Source organism: Hipposideros armiger, unplaced genomic scaffold (assembly GCF_001890085.2).
Source record: "Hipposideros armiger isolate ML-2016 unplaced genomic scaffold, ASM189008v1 scaffold_620, whole genome shotgun sequence".
NCBI lineage: Eukaryota > Metazoa > Chordata > Mammalia > Chiroptera > Hipposideridae > Hipposideros > Hipposideros armiger.
The window spans coordinates 1,062,044-1,066,723 of record NW_017731970.1 but is presented as its reverse complement, the minus strand read 5'-3'; the positions used below and the strand labels follow the sequence as shown (position 1 = coordinate 1,066,723).

General features: G+C 44.9%; 2 pseudogenes; both read left to right on the top strand.

Annotated features, from left to right (window-relative positions):
• The first annotated feature begins 132 nt into the window (after positions 1-132).
• LOC109372239 (ubiquitin-conjugating enzyme E2 C pseudogene) lies at positions 133-687 on the top strand (annotated as a pseudogene).
• A 1,300-nt stretch (positions 688-1,987) lies between these two features.
• Positions 1,988-3,184, top strand: LOC109372241 (UPF0568 protein C14orf166-like; annotated as a pseudogene).
• Positions 3,185-4,680: the final 1,496 nt, after the last annotated feature.

Sequence of the window (4,680 nt, the reverse complement as noted above, 5' to 3'; positions counted from 1 at the left end):
GCCCTCATATGTGGGATCCGAACCGGGGCCCTCTGGCGTCCCAAGCTAGTTCTTAACCATCACGCTACTCGGCCGGCCCTGATTGTATTTTTTTAAATATGTAATATGGAGTTACAGCTGTGTTCTCTGAGTTCCTGTGTCCCTGCCAGCGCCTCCTGGATGTCCTCCCAGAACTGCAACCCAACCGCCACCAGTGTTGCCACAGCCGGTGAAGGAGCCAAGCCCAGCAGAGGCACGGACCCGAGACTCGTGAGCAACAGGTTACAGCAAGAGCCGATGACCCTCATGATGTCTGGCGACAAAGGAATTTCTGCCTTCCCTGAATCAGATAACCTTTTAAAATCGGGGGCGGGGCATCCATGGAGCAGGTGGCACAGTGTATGAAGACCTGAGGTGTAAGACCTCCCTAGAGCTCCCCAGTGGTTACCCTTACTACGCACCCACAGTGAAGTTCCTCACGCCCTGCTACCACCCCAACGTGGACACGCAGGGTAGCATCTGCCTGGACATCCTGAACACAAATGATCTGCCTTGTATGACGTCAGGACCATCCTGCTCTCCATCCAGAGCTTTCTAGGAGAACCCAACATCAATAGACCGTTGCCGAGCTCTGGAAAACCCCCCACGGCCTTTAAGAAGCACCTGTAGGAAACCTTCGCAAAGCAGGTCTCCAGCCAAGAGCCCTGACCGGGGCTGTCCAGCCTCTCTCATTGTGCTGTCTTTTATTTTTTCTTTAGACGGTCTGTCCTTGATTTCTGTATAGGACTCTGTATCTTCAGCTGTGGTGTCATATTTGTTTAGTTTCTGTTTTCAAATCGAGTCTCTGGTGAAGCTCCTGTGGTGAATATATTAAATAAATATATTTGCGTTTTGTGTTTTTTTTTGTTTTTTTACAAAAACATATACTTATGTAGTTTAATCTAAAGCAATCATAAAGGAATGTCTTGGAATATGTAATATGAGTACTAGATAAGGATTATTAAAATAAATGAGGCTGCTGGGGCCAACCAGGTGGGTCAGTTGGTTAGAACGCGAGCGCTGAGCAACAGCATTGCCGGTTCAGTTCCCACATGGGCCAGTGAGCTGTGCCGGATTTGAGCTGTCGCTGAGCTGGTGACAGCGTGCTCTTAACAACAAGGTTGCCAGTTTGACTCCCGCCGGGGATGGTCGACTACACCCCCCCCGCCCCCCAACTAGATTGAAAGCAGCGACTGTACTTGGAGCTGAGCTTGCGCCCTCCACAACTAAGATTGAAGGACAACCACTTGAGTTGGAGCTGATGGGTCCTGGAAAAACACAATGTTCCCCTTCTCCAATTCTCCAACACTCTTCCCTTCCCCAATTCCCCCAATAAAACGTTTAAAAAAATAAATGAGTTGCTGCAAAGGCATTTTTAATAATAATTTAGAACTAAACTATTTCAGAAAAACCTAGGCATTGGATGTGGTGAGCGTGGAGGTAGAGTAGGGAAAGAGCATTTGAAACTTCTCAACTAGGGCGAGAATGGGAAGGGAGATGCAAACAATCTAACCATCTCATCCTGTTGGAGTAGAGGATGCCAAGAAAAATAGACTGCCTTAGTGAGAAAATAGTTGAGGCAGCTTATTTTCAAATAATGATAACAAAATATGCAATTGATTAAGAATACCAGAGAATAGCTCTTACCATGTCGCCGGTGCCTACCCCGCCAACACCACTTCACTTCTCCTCTCCTGGTCAAAGCCTGAAGCCCGGGAGACCAGAATGAGAAGCGGCGACTACCGTGTTTCCCTGAAAATAAGACCTAACTGGAAAATAAGCCCTAGCATGATTTTTCAGGATGCTTGTAATACGAGCCCTACCTCAAACATAAGCCCCAGTTAAGATCATCAGCCAGACATGACTGTTTGGATAAATGTGGAGTTTTGTACATCAATAAATGAATAAATGTAGATTGTTGGAGCAAAAATTAATATAAGACCCGGTCTTATTTCCGGGGAAGTATGATATGTTTCGATGCAAGCTGACAGTCCTCGACTACCACAACCCTGCTGGCTTCAACTACAAAGATGAAACAGAATTTAGAAACTTTATTGTTTGGCTTGAAGACCAGAAGACCAGAAAATCAGACACTACAAGACTGAAGACAGAGGTAATTGAGGAAACTATCCACAGCTGTGACTGGCCCAAGTTCTTTGAAAAGTATCTCAGAGATGCTAATTGTCCTTTCAAGATTCAGGATGACAAGACACAATTGACTGGCTTCTTGGTTTTGCTGTTAGACTTGAATATGGAGATAATGCTGAAAAATACAAAGACTTGATACCTGATAATACGAAAAAATGCTGACAATGCAGCTAAAACTGCAGAGCCATTGATCAATTGGGATGTAAATAATTGTGTTTTTAAGGCAGGTGTAATGGCTTTGCCTAACCTTCAGATTCAGCCTCACGCTGATTACTTGATAATGCTTAAGGCAATTTTCATTTTGGTCCAGGAGCGCCTGACACAGGATGCAGTTGCTTAAGCAAATCGAACAAAAGAGGGCTTGCCTGTTGCTTGAGACAAGCATATTCTTGGTTTTGGCAAAGGAGACGCAGTTCCTTTTTTTTTAAAAGATTTTTATTGGGGAATTGGGGGAGGGGAACAACATTGGGGAATTGGGGGAAGGGGAACAGACAGTTGCTGTCCTTTTGTTCTTCAGTCTAGTTGTGGAGGATGTTGCTTCACTGGCCCAAGTTGGCACCATCCTTGTGCTCTTCCCGGGTGAGGCAGATCAGTTGCTGGCTTCTGGATGGCCACTCACGGTGGCTGCTGGCCGCTCTCGCTTGCTCCTGGCTACACACGGTAGCCCATGGCAACCCACTGCCACAGGGGCTGCAGCCTACGCTGTCGCCAGCGACTCACGGCAGCCCAGCTCCAGGTTGAGCTGTTGTTCAGCATCTTAGCTGTAGAGGGCAGTGTCACTGGCCCTCATATGTGGGATCTGAACCGGGGCCCTCTGGCATCCCAAGCCAGCTCTTAACCAATGCGTCACTCGGCCGGCCCAGGAGATGCAGCTCTTAATGTAGCTCCTCAAATTCTGTGATTGCTGCATATAGAAGAGCTCAGAGTTACAATAAAAATTGATGAAGCCATAGTAGCTGTTCAGGCCATTATTGCCAATCCACAAACAGACCACAGACTGGGGAAAGTTGGAAGATGAACATTTTAGGATTTCTGCCTCTCACCTACTTAGTACAATTAGGAACCATGTACGCTTTGGCATGTGTTTGGAAATTAAATGTCACATTTTCAAGGGAAGAATCCCATAAAATTTACTATGTTCTAGAGATCTATCATCATTGTTTTTTCTTTAATAAGGTTTGGGAAAGTGAAAAAAAAAGAATATCAGAGAATAACAAGTTGCTATTAAAAGAATGGAAAAATACAATGGAATGTCCATATTAGCAAAGGCAAAAAAATAGGACAGCAACTTACTAAAAGAAGCAAAAATAATAAAAAAGAAGAACCATCAAAGTAAAATGATACAGTTTTGCTTAGTTACAACTTTGAAGGGCAGCCTGTCTACATAAAATTTGTTTTTCTAGGGCCGGCCGAGTTTCTCAGTTAGTTAAGAGCGCCAGCTCTGAGCAACAAAGTCGCTGGTTCAATTCCCACATGGGTCAGTGAGCTGCACTTGAGCTGAGCTGTCACTGAGCTGCCAACAGACGGCAGGATGGCTTAGCTGGTGAGAGCACATGCTCCTAACAACAAGGTTGCCGGTTCGACTCTCCCATGGGATGGTGGGCTGTGCCTCACCACAACTAAGATTGAACACGGCACCTTGAGCTGTGCATGGCACTTTGAGCTGCCGATGGGCAGCCAGATGTTGACTAGACTTGGAACTGAGCTAGCTAGCTGCGCCCTTCACAATTAAGATTGAAGGACAACAACTTGGCTGTTCCCCTTCCCCAATTCCTCCAACATTGTTCCCCTTCCCCAATTCCCCATTAAAATATTTTTTAAATTGCTTTTCTAGGTACATAGGTATGTTTTTGGGCCCTTTGCCCTAAAAAGGAAAGGAAATTTGGTCTGGCAGTTCCAAAAGAAATGAGTGAAGAGATAGTTAACAGGTGATTCTCACTCTATGAACCCAGCTGTACTAATGCATTTTTGATCCTGTAAAAAAAAGATTTTTGGTTGACTTCTAACAACATGTATGTCATGCCATCTGAGTGACACTGAGCCCATTTGAGCTTCATGTAACCCATCCTGGACATCTTTGGGAATGGTGCCTGCAGTATTGAGAGAGGAACCGGTACAATAATTTCAAGGAAGAGTTTATGCTCAGCCTTGGGAATCCACCAGAGACCTGAACTCACAAGCTCACCAGATTTGATGGACTTCCTCCCTTTTGCCCTCCATCTGTTTCCTTTAAGTACTACCCGGAGAGAGACACCAGCTGAACTTGCACTTGAGTAATGTGTTGCTCCCTGCCCAGGCAAGCAAATAAATTGTCTTGTTTCAGATTACCATTTTGTCATCTTCTTTTATTTCCTTTTAATTATTCCCACCTATGTTGGCCCTTGATTCAGATTCCCTTTTAGGGTATTAGCTGGCTATATTTTATGAATAAGCTTCATTTATTTTAGTATCATGAGTACTTGGCAGTTCTTCCCTATCCCAGGTCAAATCCATACTCTTGGTCTTTAATTAGTT